Genomic DNA, 24,182 nt, shown 5'->3' with positions numbered 1-24,182 from the left:
AAAGAATTGGTAACATTGGGCAACATTTCAGGAGCAATGACTATGCATAAAACTTTAGTAACTTTAACAAATTAGGGAATAGAAACATGAACTTTAACCTCACTTATGATTGACCTAATTTGAAGATTAAGATCTAAGAAAAGCCTAAACATATCACACGATTTGATTGGGAACAAAAACGAGCATTAAAACTGCAGTATAAAACTAAATCTCTTTATTATTAGACATTGATATCACCCTACCTCTTAGTAGGGCATCAAAAATTTAGTATAACTCTTGTTGTTCCCCTGCACGGAAATCTTTAGTAAAAGGCGAAAGATTTATGCGATCTGAAGAGAAACAAGAGTGCATATCCTGAGAACCACTAAGTCCCTCTAAACATTCTCCATCATACCCATTTGACTTATGGTGGAACTAGCTCAACAATATTGGAACTAGTTTTGGTTACAGAAATGTATGGAAGTAACCATCCTTAAATAACCATGAGTAAAAAAACGACATAGATCAAAATGAATCTATGGACGATATAGAGGGGGCAGAGACTTGGAGAAACTGTTCTGACAAAAGAATTGGTAACATTGGGCAACATTTCAGGAGCAATGACTATGCATAAAACTTTAGTAACTTTAACAAATTAGGAAATAGAAACATGAACTTTAACCTCACTTATGATTGACCTAATTTGAAGATTAAGATCTAAGAAAAGCCTAAACATATCACACGGTTTGATTGGGAACAAAAACGAGCATCAAAACTGCAGTATAAGACTAAATCTCTTTATTATTAGACATTGGTATCACCCTACCTCTTAGTAGGGCATCAAAAATTTAGTATAACTCTTGTTGTTCCCCTGCACAGAAATCTTTAGTAAAAGGCGAAAGATTTATGCGATCTGAAGAGCAACAAGAGTGCATATCCTGACAACCACTAAGTCCCTCCATCATACCCATTTGACTTATGGTGGAACTAACTCAACAATATTGGAACTAGTTTTGGTTACAGAAATGTATGGAAGTAACCATCCATAAATAACCATGAGTAAAAAAACGACATAGATCAAAATGAATCAATGGACGATTTGCATAGAGGGGGCAGAGCCTTGGAGAAACTGTTCTGACAAAAGAATTGGTAACATTGGGCAACATTTCAGGAGCAATGACTGCATAAAACTTTAGTAACTTTAACAAATTAGGGAATAGAAACATGAACTTTAACCTCACTTATGATTGACCTAATTTGAGGATTAAGATCTAAGAAAAGCCTAAACATATCACACGATTTGATTGGGAACAAAAACAAGCATTAAAACTGCAGTATAAGACTAAATCTCTTTATTATTAGACATTGATATCACCCTACCTCTTAGTAGGGCATCAAAAATTTAGTATGACTCTTGTTGCTCCCCTGCACGGAAATCTTTAGTAAAAGGCGAAAGATTTATGCGATCTGAAGAGAAACAAGAGTGCATATCCTGACAACCACTAAGTCCCTCTAGACATTCTCCATCATACCCATTTGACTTATGGTGGAACTAACTCAACAATATTGGAACTAGTTTTGGTTACAGAAATGTATGGAAGTAACCATCCTTAAATAACCATGAGTAAAAAAACCACATAGATCAAAATGAATCTATGGACGATTTGCATAGAGGGGGCAGAGCCTTGGAGAAACTGTTCTGACAAAATAATTGGTAACATTGGGCAACATTTCAGGAGCAATGACTGCATAAAACTTGAGTAACTTTAACAAATTAGGCAATAGAAACATGAACTTTAACCTCACTTATGATTGACCTAATTTGAAGATTAAGATCTAAGAAAAGCCTAAACATATCACACGGTTTGATTGGGAACAAAAACGAGCATCAAAACTGCAGTATAAGACTAAATCTCTTTATTATTAGACATTGATATCACCCTACCTCTTAGTAGGGCATCAAAAATTTAGTATAACTCTTGTTGTTCCCCTGCACAGAAATCTTTAGTAAAAGGCGAAAGATTTATGCGATCTGAAGAGAAACAAGAGTGCATATCCTGACAACCACTAAGTCCCTCTAGACATTCTCCATCATACCCATTTGACTTATGGTGGAACTAGCTCAACAATAATGGAACTAGTTTTGGTTACAGAAATGTATGGAAGTAACCATCCTTAAATAACCATGAGTAAAAAAACGACATAGATCAAAATGAATCTATGGACGATTTGCATAGAGGGGGCAGAGCCTTGAAGAAACTGTTCTGACAAAAGAATTGGTAACATTGGGCAACATTTCAGGAGCAATGACTATGCATAAAACTTTAGTAACTTTAACAAATTAGGGAATAGAAACATGAACTTTAACCTCACTTATGATTGACCTAATTTGAAGATTAAGATCTAAGAAAAGCCTAAACATATCACACGATTTGATTGGGAACAAAAACCAGCATTAAAATTGCAGTATAAGACTAAATCTCTTTATTATTAGACACTGATATCACCCTACCCCTTAGTAGGGCATCAAAAATTTAGTATAACTCTTGTTGTTCCTCTGCACGGAAATCTTTAAGAAAAGGCGAAAGATTTATGCGATCTGTAGAGAAACAAGAGTGCATATCCTGACAACCACTAAGTCCCTCTAGACATTCTCCATCATACCCATTTGACTTATGGTGGAACTAGCTCAACAATATTGGAACTAGTTTTGGTTACAGAAATGTATGGAAGTAACCATCCTTAAATAACCATGAGTAAAAAACGACAGATCAAAATGAATCTATAGATGATTTGCATAGAGGGGGCAGAGCCTTGGAGAAACTGTTCTGACAAAAGAATTGGTAACATTGGGCAACATTTCAGGAGCCATGACTATGCATAAAACTTTAGTAACTTAAACAAATTAGGGAATAGAAACATGAACTTTAACCTCACTTATGATTGACCTAATTTGAAGATTAAGATCTAAGAAAAGCCTCAACATATCACACGATTTGAATAGGAACAAAAACGAGCATTAAAACTGCAGTATAAGACTAAATCTCTTTATTATTAGACATTGACATCACCCTACCTCTTAGTAGGGCATCAAAAATTTAGTATAACTCTTGTTGTTCCCCTGCACGGAAATCTTTAGTAAAAGGCGAAAGATTTATGCGATCTGAAGAGAAACAAGAGTGCATATCCTGACAACCACTAAGTCCCTCTAGACATTCTCCATCATACCCATTTGACTTATGGTGGAACTAACTCAACAATATTGGAACTAGTTTTGGTTACAGAAATGTATGGAAGTAACCATCCATAAATAACCATGAGTAAAAAAACGACATAAATCAAAGTGAATCTATGCACGATTTGCATAGAGGGGGCAGAGCCTTGGAGAAACTGTTCTGACAAAAGAATTGGTAACATTGGGCAACATTTCAGGAGCAATGACTGCATAAAACTTTAGTAACTTTAACAAATTAGGGAATAGAAACATGAACTTTAACCTCACTTATGATTGACCTAATTTGAAGATTAAGATCTAAGAAAAGCCTAAACATATCACACGATTTGATTGGGAACAAAAACGAGCATTAAAACTGCAGTATAAGACTAAATCTCTTTATTATTAGACATTGATATCACCCTACCTCTTAGTAGGGCATCAAAAATTTAGTATAACTCTTGTTGTTCCCCTGCACGGAAATCTTTAGTAAAAGGCGAAAGATTTATGCGATCTGAAGAGAAACAAGAGTGCATATCCTGACAACCACTAAGTCCCTCTAGACATTCTCCATCATACCCATTTGACTTATGGTGGAACTAGCTCAACAATATTGGAACTAGTTTTGGTTACAGAAATGTATGGAAGTAACCATCCTTAAATAACCATGAGTAAAAAAACGACATAGATCAAAATGAATCTATGGACGATTTGCATAGAGGGGGCAGAGCCTTGGAGAAACTGTTCTGACAAAAGAATTGGTAACATTGGGCAACATTTCAGGAGCAATGACTGCATAAAACTTTAGTAACTTTAACAAATTAGGGAATAGAAACATGAACTTTAACCTCACTTATGATTGACCTAATTTGAAGATTAAGATCTAAGAAAAGCCTAAACATATCACACGATTTGATTGGGAACAAAAACGAGCATTAAAACTGCAGTATAAGACTAAATCTCTTTATTATTAGACATTGATATCACCCTACCTCTTAGTAGGGCATCAAAAATTTAGTATAACTCTTGTTGTTCCCCTGCACGGAAATCTTTAGTAAAAGGCGAAAGATTTATGCGATCTGAAGAGAAACAAGAGTGCATATCCTGACAACCACTAAGTCCCTCTAGACATTCTCCATCATACCCATTTGACTTATGGTGGAACTAGCTCAACAATAATGGAACTAGTTTTGGTTACAGAAATGTATGGAAGTAACCATCCTTAAATAACCATGAGTAAAAAAACGACATAGATCAAAATGAATCTATGGACGATTTGCATAGAGGGGGCAGAGCCTTGGAGAAACTGTTCTGACAAAAGAATTGGTAACATTGGGCAACATTTCAGGAGCAATGACTGCATAAAACTTTAGTAACTTTAACAAATTAGGGAATAGAAACATGAACTTTAACCTCACTTATGATTGACCTAATTTGAAGATTAAGATCTAAGAAAAGCCTAAACATATCACACGATTTGATTGGGAACAAAAACGAGCATTAAAACTGCAGTATAAGACTAAATCTCTTTATTATTAGACATTGATATCACCCTACCTCTTAGTAGGGCATCAAAAATTTAGTATAACTCTTGTTGTTCCCCTGCACGGAAATCTTTAGTAAAAGGCGAAAGATTTATGCGATCTGAAGAGAAACAAGAGTGCATATCCTGACAACCACTAAGTCCCTCTAGACATTCTCCATCATACCCATTTGACTTATGGTGGAACTAGCTCAACAATATTGGAACTAGTTTTGGTTACAGAAATGTATGGAAGTAACCATCCTTAAATAACCATGAGTAAAAAAACGACATAGATCAAAATGAATCTATGGACGATTTGCATAGAGGGGGCAGAGCCTTGGAGAAACTGTTCTGACAAAAGAATTGGTAACATTGGGCAACATTTCAGGAGCAATGACTATGCATAAAACTTTAGTAACTTTAACAAATTAGGGAATAGAAACATGAACTTTAACCTCACTTATGATTGACCTAATTTGAAGATTAAGATCTAAGAAAAGCCTAAACATATCACACGATTTGATTGGGAACAAAAACGAGCATTAAAACTGCAGTATAAGACTAAATCTCTTTATTATTAGACATTGATATCACCCTACCTCTTAGTAGGGCATCAAAAATTTAGTATAACTCTTGTTGTTCCCCTGCACGGAAATCTTTAGTAAAAGGCGAAAGATTTATGCGATCTGAAGAGAAACAAGAGTGCATATCCTGACAACCACTAAGTCCCTCTAGACATTCTCCATCATACCCATTTGACTTATGGTGGAACTAGCTCAACAATAATGGAACTAGTTTTGGTTACAGAAATGTATGGAAGTAACCATCCTTAAATAACCATGAGTAAAAAAACGACATAGATCAAAATGAATCTATGGACGATTTGCATAGAGGGGGCAGAGCCTTGGAGAAACTGTTCTGACAAAAGAATTGGTAACATTGGGCAACATTTCAGGAGCAATGACTATGCATAAAACTTTAGTAACTTTAACAAATTAGGGAATAGAAACATGAACTTTAACCTCACTTATGATTGACCTAATTTGAAGATTAAGATCTAAGAAAAGCCTAAACATATCACACGATTTGATTGGGAACAAAAACGAGCATTAAAACTGCAGTATAAGACTAAATCTCTTTATTATTAGACATTGATATCACCCTACCTCTTAGTAGGGCATCAAAAATTTAGTATAACTCTTGTTGTTCCCCTGCACGGAAATCTTTAGTAAAAGGCGAAAGATTTATGCGATCTGAAGAGAAACAAGAGTGCATATCCTGACAACCACTAAGTCCCTCTAGACATTCTCCATCATACCCATTTGACTTATGGTGGAACTAGCTCAACAATATTGGAACTAGTTTTGGTTACAGAAATGTATGGAAGTAACCATCCTTAAATAACCATGAGTAAAAAAACGACATAGATCAAAATGAATCTATGGACGATTTGCATAGAGGGGGCAGAGCCTTGGAGAAACTGTTCTGACAAAAGAATTGGTAACATTGGGCAACATTTCAGGAGCAATGACTATGCATAAAACTTTAGTAACTTTAACAAATTAGGGAATAGAAACATGAACTTTAACCTCACTTATGATTGACCTAATTTGAAGATTAAGATCTAAGAAAAGCCTAAACATATCACACGATTTGATTGGGAACAAAAACGAGCATTAAAACTGCAGTATAAAACTAAATCTCTTTATTATTAGACATTGATATCACCCTACCTCTTAGTAGGGCATCAAAAATTTAGTATAACTCTTGTTGTTCCCCTGCACGGAAATCTTTAGTAAAAGGCGAAAGATTTATGCGATCTGAAGAGAAACAAGAGTGCATATCCTGACAACCACTAAGTCCCTCTAGACATTCTCCATCATACCCATTTGACTTATGGTGGAACTAGCTCAACAATATTGGAACTAGTTTTGGTTACAGAAATGTATGGAAGTAACCATCCTTAAATAACCATGAGTAAAAAAACGACATAGATCAAAATGAATCTATGGACGATTTGCATAGAGGGGGCAGAGACTTGGAGAAACTGTTCTGACAAAAGAATTGGTAACATTGGGCAACATTTCAGGAGCAATGACTATGCATAAAACTTTAGTAACTTTAACAAATTAGGAAATAGAAACATGAACTTTAACCTCACTTATGATTGACCTAATTTGAAGATTAAGATCTAAGAAAAGCCTAAACATATCACACGGTTTGATTGGGAACAAAAACGAGCATCAAAACTGCAGTATAAGACTAAATCTCTTTATTATTAGACATTGATATCACCCTACCTCTTAGTAGGGCATCAAAAATTTAGTATAACTCTTGTTGTTCCCCTGCACGGAAATCTTTAGTAAAAGGCGAAAGATTTATGCGATCTGAAGAGAAACAAGAGTGCATATCCTGACAACCACTAAGTCCCTCTAGACATTCTCCATCATACCCATTTGACTTATGGTGGAACTAGCTCAACAATAATGGAACTAGTTTTGGTTACAGAAATGTATGGAAGTAACCATCCTTAAATAACCATGAGTAAAAAAACGACATAAATCAAAGTGAATCTATGCACGATTTGCATAGAGGGGGCAGAGCCTTGGAGAAACTGTTCTGACAAAAGAATTGGTAACATTGGGCAACATTTCAGGAGCAATGACTGCATAAAACTTTAGTAACTTTAACAAATTAGGGAATAGAAACATGAACTTTAACCTCACTTATGATTGACCTAATTTGAAGATTAAGATCTAAGAAAAGCCTAAACATATCACACGATTTGATTGGGAACAAAAACGAGCATTAAAACTGCAGTATAAGACTAAATCTCTTTATTATTAGACATTAATATCACCCTACCTCTTAGTAGGGCATCAAAAATTTAGTATAACTATTGTTGTTCCCCTGCACGGAAATCTTTAGTAAAAGGCGAAAGATTTATGCGATCTGAAGAGAAACAAGAGTGCATATCCTGACAACCACTAAGTCCCTCTAGACATTCTCCATCATACCCATTTGACTTATGGTGGAACTAGCTCAACAATAATGGAACTAGTTTTGGTTACAGAAATGTATGGAAGTAACCATCCTTAAATAACCATGAGTAAAAAAACGACATAGATCAAAATGAATCTATGGACGATTTGCATAGAGGGGGCAGAGCCTTGGAGAAACTGTTCTGACAAAAGAATTGGTAACATTGGGCAACATTTCAGGAGCAATGACTGCATAAAACTTTAGTAACTTTAACAAATTAGGGAATAGAAACATGAACTTTAACCTCACTTATGATTGACCTAATTTGAAGATTAAGATCTAAGAAAAGCCTAAACATATCACACGATTTGATTGGGAACAAAAACGAGCATTAAAACTGCAGTATAAGACTAAATCTCTTTATTATTAGACATTGATATCACCCTACCTCTTAGTAGGGCATCAAAAATTTAGTATAACTCTTGTTGTTCCCCTGCACGGAAATCTTTAGTAAAAGGCGAAAGATTTATGCGATCTGAAGAGAAACAAGAGTGCATATCCTGACAACCACTAAGTCCCTCTAGACATTCTCCATCATACCCATTTGACTTATGGTGGAACTAGCTCAACAATATTGGAACTAGTTTTGGTTACAGAAATGTATGGAAGTAACCATCCTTAAATAACCATGAGTAAAAAAACGACATAGATCAAAATGAATCTATGGACGATTTGCATAGAGGGGGCAGAGCCTTGGAGAAACTGTTCTGACAAAAGAATTGGTAACATTGGGCAACATTTCAGGAGCAATGACTATGCATAAAACTTTAGTAACTTTAACAAATTAGGGAATAGAAACATGAACTTTAACCTCACTTATGATTGACCTAATTTGAAGATTAAGATCTAAGAAAAGCCTAAACATATCACACGATTTGATTGGGAACAAAAACGAGCATTAAAACTGCAGTATAAGACTAAATCTCTTTATTATTAGACATTGATATCACCCTACCTCTTAGTAGGGCATCAAAAATTTAGTATAACTCTTGTTGTTCCCCTGCACGGAAATCTTTAGTAAAAGGCGAAAGATTTATGCGATCTGAAGAGAAACAAGAGTGCATATCCTGACAACCACTAAGTCCCTCTAGACATTCTCCATCATACCCATTTGACTTATGGTGGAACTAGCTCAACAATATTGGAACTAGTTTTGGTTACAGAAATGTATGGAAGTAACCATCCTTAAATAACCATGAGTAAAAAAACGACATAGATCAAAATGAATCTATGGACGATTTGCATAGAGGGGGCAGAGCCTTGGAGAAACTGTTCTGACAAAAGAATTGGTAACATTGGGCAACATTTCAGGAGCAATGACTATGCATAAAACTTTAGTAACTTTAACAAATTAGGGAATAGAAACATGAACTTTAACCTCACTTATGATTGACCTAATTTGAAGATTAAGATCTAAGAAAAGCCTAAACATATCACACGATTTGATTGGGAACAAAAACGAGCATTAAAACTGCAGTATAAGACTAAATCTCTTTATTATTAGACATTGATATCACCCTACCTCTTAGTAGGGCATCAAAAATTTAGTATAACTATTGTTGTTCCCCTGCACGGAAATCTTTAGTAAAAGGCGAAAGATTTATGCGATCTGAAGAGAAACAAGAGTGCATATCCTGACAACCACTAAGTCCCTCTAGACATTCTCCATCATACCCATTTGACTTATGGTGGAACTAGCTCAACAATAATGGAACTAGTTTTGGTTACAGAAATGTATGGAAGTAACCATCCTTAAATAACCATGAGTAAAAAAACGACATAGATCAAAATGAATCTATGGACGATTTGCATAGAGGGGGCAGAGCCTTGGAGAAACTGTTCTGACAAAAGAATTGGTAACATTGGGCAACATTTCAGGAGCAATGACTGCATAAAACTTTAGTAACTTTAACAAATTAGGGAATAGAAACATGAACTTTAACCTCACTTATGATTGACCTAATTTGAAGATTAAGATCTAAGAAAAGCCTAAACATATCACACGATTTGATTGGGAACAAAAACGAGCATTAAAACTGCAGTATAAGACTAAATCTCTTTATTATTAGACATTGATATCACCCTACCTCTTAGTAGGGCATCAAAAATTTAGTATAACTCTTGTTGTTCCCCTGCACGGAAATCTTTAGTAAAAGGCGAAAGATTTATGCGATCTGAAGAGAAACAAGAGTGCATATCCTGACAACCACTAAGTCCCTCTAGACATTCTCCATCATACCCATTTGACTTATGGTGGAACTAGCTCAACAATATTGGAACTAGTTTTGGTTACAGAAATGTATGGAAGTAACCATCCTTAAATAACCATGAGTAAAAAAACGACATAGATCAAAATGAATCTATGGACGATTTGCATAGAGGGGGCAGAGCCTTGGAGAAACTGTTCTGACAAAAGAATTGGTAACATTGGGCAACATTTCAGGAGCAATGACTATGCATAAAACTTTAGTAACTTTAACAAATTAGGGAATAGAAACATGAACTTTAACCTCACTTATGATTGACCTAATTTGAAGATTAAGATCTAAGAAAAGCCTAAACATATCACACGATTTGATTGGGAACAAAAACGAGCATTAAAACTGCAGTATAAGACTAAATCTCTTTATTATTAGACATTGATATCACCCTACCTCTTAGTAGGGCATCAAAAATTTAGTATAACTCTTGTTGTTCCCCTGCACGGAAATCTTTAGTAAAAGGCGAAAGATTTATGCGATCTGAAGAGAAACAAGAGTGCATATCCTGACAACCACTAAGTCCCTCTAGACATTCTCCATCATACCCATTTGACTTATGGTGGAACTAGCTCAACAATATTGGAACTAGTTTTGGTTACAGAAATGTATGGAAGTAACCATCCTTAAATAACCATGAGTAAAAAAACGACATAGATCAAAATGAATCTATGGACGATTTGCATAGAGGGGGCAGAGCCTTGGAGAAACTGTTCTGACAAAAGAATTGGTAACATTGGGCAACATTTCAGGAGCAATGACTATGCATAAAACTTTAGTAACTTTAACAAATTAGGGAATAGAAACATGAACTTTAACCTCACTTATGATTGACCTAATTTGAAGATTAAGATCTAAGAAAAGCCTAAACATATCACACGATTTGATTGGGAACAAAAACGAGCATTAAAACTGCAGTATAAGACTAAATCTCTTTATTATTAGACATTGATATCACCCTACCTCTTAGTAGGGCATCAAAAATTTAGTATAACTCTTGTTGTTCCCCTGCACGGAAATCTTTAGTAAAAGGCGAAAGATTTATGCGATCTGAAGAGAAACAAGAGTGCATATCCTGACAACCACTAAGTCCCTCTAGACATTCTCCATCATACCCATTTGACTTATGGTGGAACTAGCTCAACAATATTGGAACTAGTTTTGGTTACAGAAATGTATGGAAGTAACCATCCTTAAATAACCATGAGTAAAAAAACGACATAGATCAAAATGAATCTATGGACGATTTGCATAGAGGGGGCAGAGCCTTGGAGAAACTGTTCTGACAAAAGAATTGGTAACATTGGGCAACATTTCAGGAGCAATGACTATGCATAAAACTTTAGTAACTTTAACAAATTAGGGAATAGAAACATGAACTTTAACCTCACTTATGATTGACCTAATTTGAAGATTAAGATCTAAGAAAAGCCTCAACATATCACACGATTTGAATGGGAACAAAAACGAGCATTAAAACTGCAGTATAAGACTAAATCTCTTTATTATTAGACATTGATATCACCCTACCTCTTAGTAGGGCATCAAAAATTTAGTATAACTCTTGTTGTTCCCCTGCACGGAAATCTTTAGTAAAAGGCGAAAGATTTATGCGATCTGAAGAGAAACAAGAGTGCATATCCTGACAACCACTAAGTCCCTCTAGAAATTCTCTATCATACCCATTTGACTTATGGTGGAACTAGCTCAACAATATTGGAACTAGTTTTGGTTACAGAAATGTATGGAAGTAACCATCCTTAAATAACCATGAGTAAAAAAACGACATAGATCAAAATGAATCTATGGACGATTTGCATAGAGGGGGCAGAGCCTTGGAGAAACTGTTCTGACAAAAGAATTGGTAACATTGGGCAACATTTCAGGAGCAATGACTATGCATAAAACTTTAGTAACTTTAACAAATTAGGGAATAGAAACATGAACTTTAACCTCACTTATGATTGACCTAAGAAAAGCCTAAACATATCACACGATTTGATTGGGAACAAAAACGAGCATTAAAACTGCAGTATAAGACTAAATCTCTTTATTATTAGACATTGATATCACCCTACCTCTTAGTAGGGCATCAAAAATTTAGTATAACTCTTGTTGTTCCCCTGCACGGAAATCTTTAGTAAAAGGCGAAACATTTATGCGATCTGAAGAGAAACAAGAGTGCATATCCTGACAACCACTAAGTCCCTCTAGACATTCTCCATCATACCCATTTGACTTATGGTGGAACTAGCTCAACAATAATGGAACTAGTTTTGGTTACAGAAATGTATGGAAGTAACCATCCTTAAATAACCATGAGTAAAAAAACGACATAGATCAAAATGAATCTATGGACGATTTGCATAGAGGGGGCAGAGCCTTGGAGAAACTGTTCTGACAAAAGAATTGGTAACATTGGGCAACATTTCAGGAGCAATGACTATGCATAAAACTTTAGTAACTTTAACAAATTAGGGAATAGAAACATGAACTTTAACCTCACTTATGATTGACCTAATTTGAAGATTAAGATCTAAGAAAAGCCTAAACATATCACACGATTTGATTGGGAACAAAAACGAGCATTAAAACTGCAGTATAAGACTAAATCTCTTTATTATTAGACATTGATATCACCCTACCTCTTAGTAGGGCATCAAAAATTTAGTATAACTCTTGTTGTTCCCCAGCACGGAAATCTTTAGTAAAAGGCGAAAGATTTATGCGATCTGAAGAGAAACAAGAGTGCATATCCTGACAACCACTAAGTCCCTCTAGACATTCTCCATCATACCCATTTGACTTATGGTGGAACTAGCTCAACAATATTGGAACTAGTTTTGGTTACAGAAATGTATGGAAGTAACCATCCTTAAATAACCATGAGTAAAAAAACGACATAGATCAAAATGAATCTATGGACGATTTGCATAGAGGGGGCAGAGCCTTGGAGAAACTGTTCTGACAAAAGAATTGGTAACATTGGGCAACATTTCAGGAGCAATGACTGCATAAAACTTACGTAACTTTAACAAATTAGGGAATAGAAACATGAAGTTTAACCTCAATTATGATTGACCTAATTTGAAGATTAAGATCTAAGAAAAGCCTCAACATATCACACGATTTGATTGGGAACACAAACGAGCATTCAAACTGCAGTATAAGACTAAATCTATTTATTATTAGACATTGATATCACCCTACCTCTTAGTAGGGCATCAAAAATTTAGTATAACTCTTGTTGTTCCCCTGCACGGAAATCTTTAGTAAAAGGCGAAAGATTTATGCGATATGAAGAGAAACAAGAGTGCATATCCTGACAACCACTAAGTCCCTCTAGACATTCTCCATCATACCCATTTGACTTATGGTGGAACTAGCTCAACAATAATGGAACTAGTTTTGGTTACAGAAATGTATGGAAGTAACCATCCTTAAATAACCATGAGCAAAAAAACGACATAGATCAAAATGAATCTATGGACGATTTGCATAGAGGGGGCAGAGCCTTGGAGAAACTGTTCTGACAAAAGAATTGGTAACATTGGGCAACATTTCAGGAGCAATGACTATGCATAAAACTTTAGTAACTTTAACAAATTAGGGAATAGAAACATGAACTTTAACCTCTCTTATGATTGATCTAAATTGAAGATTAAGATCAAAGAAAAGCCTAAACATATCACACGATTTGATTGGGAACAAAAACAAGCATTAAAACTGCAGTATAAGACTAAATCTATTTATTATTAGACATTGATATCACCCTACCTCTTAGTAGAGCATCAAAAATTTTGTATAAATCTTATTGTTCCCCTGCACGGAAATCCTTAGTAAAAGGCGAAAGATTTATGCGATTTGCTGAGAAACAAGAGTGCATATCCTGACAACCACTAAGTCCCTCTAGACATTCTCCATCATACCCATTTGACTTATGGTGGAACTAGCTCAACAATCACTGCATGAAAAGTGGGATTTTCGTCAATATACAGCACTGTAGATTGTCGTGGAACTTCAGGTTAGCGGCAGTTTACGGCAATTTGCAGGCTTCGCCGAAAACTCCCGTAAATTGTCAGAAATTGACGTGGAATTTCTTAGGCAGTGTTCCCCCCATGCCTCCCCCCCATGGAATTCTAGGGGAGGCTTTGACATGTAAATGAACATGCTGTGAGCTATACAAATGCAACCCTGGGTAAGAAAATCTCTGATACAAAGAGATCAGGTATAGCCTCTTACATTTTAGCTTGAATTGATTCATTTAATTAAAGTATAGAGACCAAAACAGATCTTTAGCTGACAGAGCAATACATTTAGAGCAGTAATTTTTTTTTTAAATTTGCATTTAAGATAAAAAATAAAATGTTGTCTGTCAATATGCTCAATTCACAATTACTTAAGTGGAAAAGTTTCAAGAAATGATTCTGAGATGATTCACTTTATAACATGGCGCATTATCCTGTTGGAAGTAGCCATCAGAAGATTGGTACACTGTGGTCTTAAGGACATAGGTCAGCATGCTAAATTGGTATTAAGTGGCCCAAAGTGTGGCAATAAATATCCCCCAAATAGATGGTAGAAATAGATCAGGCTCAGTATAGCCTAATTATAGACTCTTACATTTTAGCTTGAATTGATTTATTTAATTAAAGTACGCTAGATTACTGTGTATGCAAATGTTATGTAAAAAAAAATACACAAAATAATTTACTTCAAAAATTAGTTTTAATCAGAATCAGTTGGCTGTAATGGTTAATTTTTTTTTTTAGATTTCCACTTTTTTTTTTTTTTGTTATTGAATATATAAGAAAACAATAACAATCTCAAATAACAAGTCAATAACAAATATTTCAATACAAGAAGAAATATCACAACTCCTGCTTTTGAAAAATAAAATTAAATGCACAGGCTGGAACAAAGTATAAAATAAAATAAATAAAAATAAATAAAATAATAATAGTAGTTAAAGTAAATTAATCAGTGGGGACTACCAACTGAAATTCTTCAATTAACTCAAACAATTTAATTGCATTTAAATTCTGCATCTTTCTCAGACAACTTTTGAAAAGGGAAAGTTCATTTTTGAGAGCAGAGATTGAGAGGGAGCATTTTGCATAGCGACATTTATGGATATAATACTTTGTTACAATTATTAGAATATTGATTAAAAATTCCAAATTTTTTTTCTTTAATGGATAAACCGAATTGAATGTTTTGCCAGGAAATAAAATCTAAATTTATTGTTTTAGAAGACAGAAAGGTTCGAAGTTGATCCCATAAGTTTAATACTTCTTTACATTCATAAAAAAGATGTTTAGTTGTTTCCAATTGAGTTGTACAAAAGCCACAATTCTCAACATTAAACTTAAATCTCTGTCTTAAAAACTCATTTGAAGGATATATGTTATTTATTATTTTAAATTGTAATTCTTTATATTTAGGAGGAATTGGGAATTTCAAATAATTTGTCCTAATTTTGACTATCATAGATTTCTTAAAATTTTGTAAGAGAGCTGTGCTTTTTGTTCTTCCTGGGTACAAATTATTTACAGAATATTGATTCAAAAACTTGTTGTTGCATTTATTATCTCTAATGTCCACCTGCTCAAATTCAATCTTATGGAGACAAACAATTGCAATTGCAAACAATTTATAGGTGCATTACCGCCACCTTCCACAATGGAGCGACGCGAGCTCTTCTCGCGAGTCCTTCCGTATAACAATGACGTCGTATGTGATTGGAGGAGCCTGATGAGCCTTCGGCCCCATCGTCCAATCACGTGTGAGCTTTTGTGCACTACGACTTCTCGCGAGACCAGCATATTAGCAGACATGTTTGTGTTACCTTTATTATGGATATCTATGCTCAGAAGAGCTTCATCTCCAGTTACCGTGTTTGTATTTTGTTGTTACGTGAACAATGGCTGCACGACGTCTCGCGTTCAACTCGCCTCCAACTGCTCTTAGTCCACAACTTTCGGCCAGCCCGCAGACTGACGAGAAGAAACTGCTGATTGCTATCAGCGGACTGTCTCGTCAGCTTTGCGAGACAACTTTGCGGGATATACGAACTCGAGGAAGAGAAGACGGGTGCACAACGCCACGCTGGCGGTAAATATATGTTCGATTACTGGTAGCTATGCTAAAAGCAGCCTAGCTTAGCTAGGCAAGCTAAAGACACCCTAGCCTAGCTAGGTAAGCTAAAAGCAGCCTAGCCTAAAGCTTTATTAAAGTGTATTTTTTGTGATTCACAGGAAGCAATATGCCGTCTTAACAACACGGAGAATAATTGCAGGCGCTATGAACCGGAGCAGGGGTAAGGTTTAAAGAATATGCTTTCATTCTGCGGTAAAAGGACATGGATACGGATGGATACCAACCATAGCTGTACTTTTTTTTTTTTTTCACAGACTACAGTCGCCTCACAATGAGGCGGTGACCTCCTATTTGCTCGGATTTGCACGATGTTGATAAAGACGACATTGTGTGTAAGTGACTTGTTTTAATGTTTTCTCCTTCCTTGTTACTGTGACTTGCGTTTGATTTTTTTTTTTATTCATACCACTCTCATTTAATTGTTTTCCAGCTGCCTGTAAGACGTATTATGAGACGGTACGCAGGAGCTTCAGATACACGCGGCTGCCAGGCTATCTGCTCGGAGTCGGGCCAGAAGAAAGAGGGTAAGACTTTATTTGGTGACTATTTTTCAGGTGCATTAATAGATGTGTTGTGTCCATATGCAGTGCGCTGATTCATTGTTTTTTTTTCAGCTGCTGAAGGCGAGGCAGAGTGTGCTGGCAGATGAGGAAGTGGAACTCTGTAAGTCCGCCACCGTCGACCTCATGTCCGACGAAGAAGATGGCGTCGTCGGCGGTGTCTCTGGATGGATTGTACGGTTGCCGCCATTTCGTAGGCCGGATCTCACTGAACTCTGTGTTAAGCTGCAGTCCCGGTTAGAAGCGATGCCGAAGTACAGGGCCACGCACAGTATGCGTCTGCACATCGGACCTGCCTCGGAGGGAATGCTGCCAGTTACCTCCAACCCCGAGGAAGCAAACGGACCGTTTACGGAGTTGTAATTTTTAGATACGCATGTGTTTGGATACGCGTTGTATATAGTTGTGTGTTTTAATAAAGCTCTTTCTTTGCATAAACAGCTTCCTGGCAAATCTTCATTTCCTGTATAAATTCATTCATGTCCTTGATGGTAGCATAATAATTGTGTAGTAGTGTAGGATAACATAAATACACAGCATATGAATGAATAAATATATGAATATATATATATATATGAATGAATAAATATATATATATGAATAAATATATATATGTAAATATATATATATGCCAACCAATCACGAGCGACTTTACTTGTTTAAAAAGAAGTGGTTCCGTCCAATACTCAGTAAGAAAATTAAAGCCTGGCGTGGCCACGTGTGGTTTTGCTGCCAATCACGAGCGATTTCATTTGTTTGAGAATAGTGGTTTCAGCCAATACTGAGTAGGTTATTCAAGCCAGACCTGGCCAGCCGCGCGGGTTTGCTGCATTCATATGCTAATTAGGGCCATTAGTACAGCTGATCGCTCTCCACATACGTCACGGTACGTTTCCGACAATTTGTGGCATGACAAACGCGGACAAGCACGGGTTGCAAATTGTCGGAAACTGACGAAAATCAGGCAGATCTGCGGGAGTTTACGGGGGTTTACGGGGACGAAAATCTCACTTTTCATGCAGTGAATAATGGAACTAGTTTTGGTTACAGAAATGTATGGAAGTAACCATCCTTAAATAACCATGAGTAAAAAAACGACATAGATCAAAATGAACCTATGGACGATTTGCATAGAGGGGGCAGAGCCTTGGAGAAACTGTTCTGACAAAAGAATTGGTAACATTGGGCAACATTTCAGGAGCAATGACTATGCATAAAACTTTAGTAACTTTAACAAATTAGGGAATAGAAACATGAACTTTAACCTCACTTATGATTGACCTAAGAAAAGCCTAAACATATCACACGATTTGATTGGACACAAAAACGAGCATTAAAACTGCAGTATAAGACTAAATCTCTTTATTATTAGACATTGATATCACCCTAGCTCTTAGTAGGGCATCAAAAATTTAGTATAACTCTTGTTGTTCCTCTGCACGGAAATCTTTAGTAAAAGGCGAAAGATTTATGCGATCTGAAGAGAAAGAAGAGTGCATATCCTGACAACCACTAAGTCCCTCTAGACATTCTCCATCATACCCATTTGACTTATGGTGGAACTAGCTCAACAATAATGGAACTAGTTTTGGTTACAGAAATGTATGGAAGTAACCATCCTTAAATAACCATGAGTAAAAAAACGACATAGATCAAAATGAATCTATGGACGATTTGCATAGAGGGGGCAGAGCCTTGGAGAAACTGTTCTGACAAAAGAATTGGTAACATTGGGCAACATTTCAGGAGCAATGACTATGCATAAAACCTTAGTAACTTTAACAAATTAGGGAATAGAAACATGAACTTTAACCTCACTTATGATTGACTTAATCTGAAGATTAAGATCTAAGAAAAGCCTAAACATATCACACGATTTGATTGGGAACAAAAACAAGCATTAAAACTGCAGTATAAGACTAAATCTCTTTATTATAAGACATTGATATTACCCTACCTCTTAGTAGGGCATCAAAACTTTAGTATAACTCTTGTTGTTCCCCTGCATGAAAATCTTTAGTAAAAGGCGAAAGATTTATGCAATCTGAAGAGAAACAAGAATGCATATCCTGACAACCACTAAGTCCCTCTAGACATTCTCCATCATACCCATTAGACTTATGGTGGAACTAGCTCAACAATATTGGAACTAGTTTTGGTTACTGAAATGAAAGGACGTTACCATCCATAAATAACCATGAGTAAAAAACAACATTTTTGATGTAATTTGTTAGAAACAAATTTAAAAATGAATCTATGGATGATTTGCATAGAGGGGGCAGAGCCTTGGAGAAACTGTTCTGACAAAAGAATTGGTAACATTGGGCAACATTTCAGGAGCAATGACTATGCATAAAACCTTAGTAACTTTAACAAATTAGTGAATAGAAACATGAACTTTAACCTCACTTATGATTGACCTAATTTGAAGATTAAGATCTACACTGTAAATAATTGTCCTGTAAAATAACAGTAAAGAGCTGGCAGCAGAGACGCCAGCAATATACCGTTATTTTTACGGTATTCATCTGTAAATTTATATTACAGTAGTAGACCGTAAACCAGAAATATGGTATATTTCTGTATTTCTATGAGTTACGGTAAGAAGCTGGCAGCTAGGACACCAGCGATATACTGTAAATTTTGGGTTTTTATACCGTAAATTGACTTTACAGTAGTAGTCTGTTTTCTCACGGTTCAATGATTTCACTGTCTAATACAGTAAAAAATAAATGCATCATATTTCTATTATTTGGAAATTACAATAATATTCTGTTTAAGTTTACTGTAGAGAGGCACAGTAGATACACATTACAATAATTCAGTTTAGCAGTTTCCTAAAATATCAACCTTGAATACATGCAATCAATATAAGAACTTCATTATTCTACAGACAGTTGCACAGTTGTGCAAAATAAGCAATAAGATCAAAAAGAATTAAAATAATTTATTACAAAAGGCAATATAATACTGAATATTGCTACTTTAAAAAAAATTGAGAAAAAAAATAACGTGTTGGGTGATGCTGAGAAGATATTTCGAGTAGCAAACAGAGACAGCTGACTAAATGACTTTGAGCCAATGTCAATATTATTTAACATTGTCTTTAACACACATAAGAAAAAGACCAACACAACAAATACAGAGGAAATAAGAGTTTAAACATTATTAAGACTACTTCAAAGTAGGAACATTAAGACCTTTTTGATTATGAGTAAAAACATTCAGCAAACCAGCATGTGTTTTTCCCTCTTAAAATAGTAGAGCCAGGTAGATTAAAATTTTCCTCTAAACTCCACTTAAAACATGTATATTATGCAATCTGCAATGTATTTTCTGATTTCTGTGAAAATGCAGAATACTGTATGCAGAATTGACAACATTTGGAAAACAAACGTAAGAACATTTTGCATCAAGGCCATTTCAAAACTATTACAGTACAGTTAGAACATGTGGATGTATACATCATTACAGTCATATGAATAAAAGAGAACATTTAGGGAAGAAAATTTACTTTACTTCTTAAAGTAGTCCTGTGAGATAGTAGTAGTAATAGTCCCGGGAATCTGGGTGGGTGTGAACCACCCTGATTCAAATCTTGTGGATCCAGGAGAGATGTTCAGTTTGTTAGCCGCTGTTCCTCTGCAGAATTATTCCAGAGGATCCGCTGTCAAACAATAACAAACAATTATACAATCAGGAATGTACAATATATTCTCCAAGCTAATGCTTATAAAACTAATAAACTGTTGTGGTTTAATGTGGCAATGCCAGATTGTCGAAACAACACATGGACAGACAGCAGAATTAAGGAGAACACACTGATCTATATGAAGTCCCATTCAAAGTCAAGGAGTTTCTTCAGGAGCATGGAGACGTGTGTGTTGACTGTGGAAGACTTCTTCTGGGAATCACACCTTTCTTCTTGGAGACAACCTTCCCCCTTTTGGGCTTTGTCCCTCTCTCTGGATTTACTGTATACCAATGAAGCACCTAAAATCATCAAACTAGTCTAAGATCAGAGTGGAGTAAAGTGGTGCATGCGTGTGTGTAAGCTGTCGTCCGGCTACTGTATATTATAGTTAACCAAGATTTAACAACAACAACAACAAAATAGTAGAGTAGCAGAGTAGAATATAGTAGAATATTGACTACCCTATTCAAATTTAAGCATCACTGATAGCTTACATATAGCGTAACATTGTAACATTGTTGGCAATATAAATAAAATAGCAAACCCAGATGCAAAGAAAAAAAGATTTTGATTTACGTACCGTTAAATTTTTTAGATGCAACACCGGAATCTTTGTGATGAAGACAGATGGTAGCATGTTGTGTGCTCTGCAGTCGTCTTCTGGAAAATTTCCGGAAAATACTGTAGTATCCAGTTATTTAAAACAGCCGCATACCGTTTACGGCCTCTGTCCTGTTGCTCCAAGTTAAGAAGCCCACAATGCATTGCTTACTACAGTACTGAACTGTTAAACATGAAAACAGTATTTTAGTGTTGAAAATTTGCTGTAAATTTACAGCAATTGCTTACAGTGTAAGAAAAGAAAAAATGTATGGACGTTACCATCCTTAAGGCAGTGCTACAAACAGGGTCTGGATAGGGTGTGTAAAGGAAGAAAATATTCTAACATAGTTAACTTTGGAAAAAGGTTGGCTTTTCATTTTCTTCCCTCTCCAGGTCCACCCGGCGAGCTGCGTTTGGTAATATGAAAACCAGCAAGGCGTGTTGACATCACAGAATTACAGAGTTTAATCCAATATAAGACAATGCATAAACTTAGAAATAAGACAATGCACAAACCTACACCAGAAACTGCAGAACAACAGAGACATACATTCCATTACCTGACATAGGAGGAAAGAAAGCAAAGACGTACAAGACATCTTTGGAGAGTTTGCAAGAGCAAAATCTGATCTGTAACTTCTATTTAGAAAGCTTTATCCTCTTGTATCTAATCCATTCAAAAAGGGCTGGCCCTCGGTCCTCCAACCAAAAGCCATCTCTGACACTGCTAGGGCTTCCCCTTATTTACTGCAAACATCTGGGGTCATTTGCTTCTTTGTTTTAACAAGAAAAGGCGGAAAGCTTGTCCTGGCATCTAGAATTCTTAAAGTCATAAAACACAAGATAAGCTCTCACAGACAGCTTGTGGAATGCGGGGGCCTCACCATCCCTGGTTGTTTATTCTGGAAGACTTTTGACCTTCTGTAAACCAAGCAGAAATCTCTCCTGCAGGCTTAAATAATGTTCGCCCCCAGGAGATACTCATTTTATGGTATGGTGCTCTAAATACTTACCCATTAGTAGTTTTAAATCATTAACACAGCCTTGTTCAAAATTAAGAAATATGTTCAAGTGAGAGTGTTTACACATGCCATAAGATTAACTGTAATAAAGTCTAAAAATAATCATTTTTCTTTAACAGGTGGAAGGAATCAGCAGAGATGGCTTCTCCTCGCTTTTAAACTTGCTCAGTGTGTATGGATCAGACTAAGCTCCACATCCGACACACTGTGCAATTTTGACTACCTTCAGTGTAAAGAAAATCTTCTATTTAGCTTTCTTTTATGGCCAGGGCCAAGATGTCCTTCATCTAGGACAGGTCATAGAAAACACAAAGGCTTTGGAACTTGATGCTCTCAATACGCTTTATTGTCTTTCCATTTATGAAGAGCAGGGGATGTTTTGTTCAATTGCTTCTCTTCAAATCAGTAACAACTTGGTTCTGCTGGTGTTCAAGTCAAAATGATTGCTTGAACTCCACCAGTTCAGGTGGTAGGTGGTGAATCACCTCTCTGTAGGGAGTCTTGTCGTTGTCTTTGATGAGACCCACTTGCAGTAACCTCTGGTATCTTCAAATATAAGGTTGGTGAAGTGGATAGCAGAGCACTTACCGTATTTTCACGACCATAAGGCGCACCGTACTAAAAGGCGCACTCTCAGTTATGTGTCCCATTTCTGTATTTAACACACACATAAGGCGCACCGGACTATAGGGCGCATTTTTTATATACCAGTACATGTCCTCTACTACCTTTAAATACCTCTACTGCGTATTTAAAAATACAGCAGGGGCAAAACTGAGTATGACTGTGCTTTATTCATGTATTTATTACAAAGTATTAATCAAACCTGGGTGCTGGCCATGAGACAGACACATCGCAGATGACAGTGCGCTGTGATTACTCCTAAATTAACTTAAAATCCTGAAACCTGCCGACGGAATATGTTCGCTTTTATTACTGGTATCCTGGTGCCTGCAGTTTAAATTATTTAGATGAAAAACACCTGCCAGCAGCCGCCGGTGAACCCGGAGGCGACCAGGCCCAGAGGCTGCTGATGAATGGATTTCTGCTGTCGGTGCACCGCTGGTATGTGGGGGTCTGAGAGCCTCCGACAGAAATAGATAATCTGGATGAACTGACTGCAATTATGAAGTTTTCAGGTGTATTTTCTCACTTAAAAACATATTAAAACCACTTTATTCCCACTGATCACAGCAAATATAGCTGCAAGATTTAGATTATTTAGATGAAAAAACACCTGCCAGCCGCCGCGGTGAAGAGGAGGAGACCCGGCCCAGAGGCTGCTGTTGAATTAAGTTTTCAGGTAGAAAAATAGAGCGGGAGCAAAACTGAGTATGATTGTGCTTTATTCATGTATTTATTACAAAGTATTAATCAAACCCATCAAAGTCATCATCCTCTGTTTCTGAATTAAACAGCTGCGCTAAATCAGACATGCCAGTTTCCCCCTCTTCGCTGTCAGAGTCACTTTCCATGCAGCGCAGCTCCTCAGAAATAATGCCGGCTTTTGCAAAAGCTTGAACAACAGAGCCAGCAGACACGTTAGTCCATCTGCAATCCATCCGCAAACTGTGGCGTAACTTGCCCGGCGCTGCCTTCCACTTATCCTGAAACTGTGGTCTCCGTCTGTCATCCATCGCTCCCACGCCGCTCGCAGCCTTACTTTGAACGGCCGCCTCACACCGATGTCGAGCGGTTGAAGTTCCTTTGTCAGACCCCCGAGATAACGGCGAGCACAGCGTTTATAAACTTGCATAAACTTAGAAATAAGACAATGCACAAACCTACACCAGAAACTGCAGAACAACAGAGACATACATTCCATTACCTGACATAGGAGGAAAGAAAGCAAAGACGTACAAGACATCTTTGGAGAGTTTGCAAGAGCAAAATCTGATCTGTAACTTCTATTTAGAAAGCTTTATCCTCTTGTATCTAATCCATTCAAAAAGGGCTGGCCCTCGGTCCTCCAACCAAAAGCCATCTCTGACACTGCTAGGGCTTCCCCTTATTTACTGCAAACATCTGGGGTCATTTGCTTCTTTGTTTTAACAAGAAAAGGCGGAAAGCTTGTCCTGGCATCTAGAATTCTTAAAGTCATAAAACACAAGATAAGCTCTCACAGA

The 24,182-nt window shown here is 36.4% G+C and overlaps 27 non-coding genes across 27 annotated transcripts; all 27 read right to left on the bottom strand.

Moving 5' to 3' along the window:
* Positions 1-235: 235 nt before the first annotated feature.
* LOC119781351 lies at positions 236-349 on the bottom strand. The gene has a single exon (XR_005280546.1). It is a non-coding gene; the product is annotated as a U5 spliceosomal RNA (small nuclear RNA).
* A 449-nt stretch (positions 350-798) lies between these two features.
* On the bottom strand, positions 799-912 carry LOC119781362. The gene has a single exon (XR_005280557.1). It is a non-coding gene; the product is annotated as a U5 spliceosomal RNA (small nuclear RNA).
* Positions 913-1,352: 440 nt separating this feature from the next.
* On the bottom strand, positions 1,353-1,466 carry LOC119781352. Its single transcript, XR_005280547.1, has one exon. It is a non-coding gene; the product is annotated as a U5 spliceosomal RNA (small nuclear RNA).
* A 451-nt stretch (positions 1,467-1,917) lies between these two features.
* LOC119781358 lies at positions 1,918-2,031 on the bottom strand. Its single transcript, XR_005280553.1, has one exon. It is a non-coding gene; the product is annotated as a U5 spliceosomal RNA (small nuclear RNA).
* Positions 2,032-2,484: 453 nt separating this feature from the next.
* On the bottom strand, positions 2,485-2,598 carry LOC119781363. Its single transcript, XR_005280558.1, has one exon. It is a non-coding gene; the product is annotated as a U5 spliceosomal RNA (small nuclear RNA).
* Positions 2,599-3,048: 450 nt separating this feature from the next.
* Positions 3,049-3,162, bottom strand: LOC119781350. Its single transcript, XR_005280545.1, has one exon. It is a non-coding gene; the product is annotated as a U5 spliceosomal RNA (small nuclear RNA).
* A 451-nt stretch (positions 3,163-3,613) lies between these two features.
* On the bottom strand, positions 3,614-3,727 carry LOC119781348. The gene has a single exon (XR_005280543.1). It is a non-coding gene; the product is annotated as a U5 spliceosomal RNA (small nuclear RNA).
* A 451-nt stretch (positions 3,728-4,178) lies between these two features.
* Positions 4,179-4,292, bottom strand: LOC119781347. Its single transcript, XR_005280542.1, has one exon. It is a non-coding gene; the product is annotated as a U5 spliceosomal RNA (small nuclear RNA).
* A 451-nt stretch (positions 4,293-4,743) lies between these two features.
* LOC119781346 lies at positions 4,744-4,857 on the bottom strand. Its single transcript, XR_005280541.1, has one exon. It is a non-coding gene; the product is annotated as a U5 spliceosomal RNA (small nuclear RNA).
* Positions 4,858-5,310: 453 nt separating this feature from the next.
* Positions 5,311-5,424, bottom strand: LOC119781345. The gene has a single exon (XR_005280540.1). It is a non-coding gene; the product is annotated as a U5 spliceosomal RNA (small nuclear RNA).
* A 453-nt stretch (positions 5,425-5,877) lies between these two features.
* LOC119781344 lies at positions 5,878-5,991 on the bottom strand. The gene has a single exon (XR_005280539.1). It is a non-coding gene; the product is annotated as a U5 spliceosomal RNA (small nuclear RNA).
* Positions 5,992-6,444: 453 nt separating this feature from the next.
* On the bottom strand, positions 6,445-6,558 carry LOC119781343. Its single transcript, XR_005280538.1, has one exon. It is a non-coding gene; the product is annotated as a U5 spliceosomal RNA (small nuclear RNA).
* Positions 6,559-7,011: 453 nt separating this feature from the next.
* LOC119781342 lies at positions 7,012-7,125 on the bottom strand. The gene has a single exon (XR_005280537.1). It is a non-coding gene; the product is annotated as a U5 spliceosomal RNA (small nuclear RNA).
* A 451-nt stretch (positions 7,126-7,576) lies between these two features.
* On the bottom strand, positions 7,577-7,688 carry LOC119781356. Its single transcript, XR_005280551.1, has one exon. It is a non-coding gene; the product is annotated as a U5 spliceosomal RNA (small nuclear RNA).
* A 453-nt stretch (positions 7,689-8,141) lies between these two features.
* Positions 8,142-8,255, bottom strand: LOC119781340. Its single transcript, XR_005280536.1, has one exon. It is a non-coding gene; the product is annotated as a U5 spliceosomal RNA (small nuclear RNA).
* A 453-nt stretch (positions 8,256-8,708) lies between these two features.
* On the bottom strand, positions 8,709-8,822 carry LOC119781339. The gene has a single exon (XR_005280535.1). It is a non-coding gene; the product is annotated as a U5 spliceosomal RNA (small nuclear RNA).
* A 453-nt stretch (positions 8,823-9,275) lies between these two features.
* LOC119781355 lies at positions 9,276-9,387 on the bottom strand. The gene has a single exon (XR_005280550.1). It is a non-coding gene; the product is annotated as a U5 spliceosomal RNA (small nuclear RNA).
* Positions 9,388-9,840: 453 nt separating this feature from the next.
* On the bottom strand, positions 9,841-9,954 carry LOC119781338. Its single transcript, XR_005280534.1, has one exon. It is a non-coding gene; the product is annotated as a U5 spliceosomal RNA (small nuclear RNA).
* A 453-nt stretch (positions 9,955-10,407) lies between these two features.
* On the bottom strand, positions 10,408-10,521 carry LOC119781368. Its single transcript, XR_005280562.1, has one exon. It is a non-coding gene; the product is annotated as a U5 spliceosomal RNA (small nuclear RNA).
* A 453-nt stretch (positions 10,522-10,974) lies between these two features.
* Positions 10,975-11,088, bottom strand: LOC119781366. Its single transcript, XR_005280561.1, has one exon. It is a non-coding gene; the product is annotated as a U5 spliceosomal RNA (small nuclear RNA).
* Positions 11,089-11,541: 453 nt separating this feature from the next.
* On the bottom strand, positions 11,542-11,655 carry LOC119781360. The gene has a single exon (XR_005280555.1). It is a non-coding gene; the product is annotated as a U5 spliceosomal RNA (small nuclear RNA).
* Positions 11,656-12,089: 434 nt separating this feature from the next.
* LOC119781359 lies at positions 12,090-12,203 on the bottom strand. Its single transcript, XR_005280554.1, has one exon. It is a non-coding gene; the product is annotated as a U5 spliceosomal RNA (small nuclear RNA).
* A 453-nt stretch (positions 12,204-12,656) lies between these two features.
* On the bottom strand, positions 12,657-12,770 carry LOC119781353. Its single transcript, XR_005280548.1, has one exon. It is a non-coding gene; the product is annotated as a U5 spliceosomal RNA (small nuclear RNA).
* A 451-nt stretch (positions 12,771-13,221) lies between these two features.
* LOC119781349 lies at positions 13,222-13,335 on the bottom strand. The gene has a single exon (XR_005280544.1). It is a non-coding gene; the product is annotated as a U5 spliceosomal RNA (small nuclear RNA).
* Positions 13,336-13,788: 453 nt separating this feature from the next.
* On the bottom strand, positions 13,789-13,900 carry LOC119781361. The gene has a single exon (XR_005280556.1). It is a non-coding gene; the product is annotated as a U5 spliceosomal RNA (small nuclear RNA).
* A 4,220-nt stretch (positions 13,901-18,120) lies between these two features.
* LOC119781357 lies at positions 18,121-18,234 on the bottom strand. The gene has a single exon (XR_005280552.1). It is a non-coding gene; the product is annotated as a U5 spliceosomal RNA (small nuclear RNA).
* A 453-nt stretch (positions 18,235-18,687) lies between these two features.
* Positions 18,688-18,799, bottom strand: LOC119781365. The gene has a single exon (XR_005280560.1). It is a non-coding gene; the product is annotated as a U5 spliceosomal RNA (small nuclear RNA).
* Positions 18,800-24,182: the final 5,383 nt, after the last annotated feature.

The sequence above is a fragment of the Cyprinodon tularosa genome, unplaced genomic scaffold (genome assembly GCF_016077235.1).
Source record: "Cyprinodon tularosa strain WSP-4 unplaced genomic scaffold, ASM1607723v1 ctg1753, whole genome shotgun sequence".
Taxonomy (NCBI): Eukaryota; Metazoa; Chordata; class Actinopteri; order Cyprinodontiformes; family Cyprinodontidae; genus Cyprinodon; species Cyprinodon tularosa.
The sequence above is the reverse complement of the archived record's forward strand: the minus strand, read 5'-3'. Positions and strand labels throughout refer to the sequence as shown.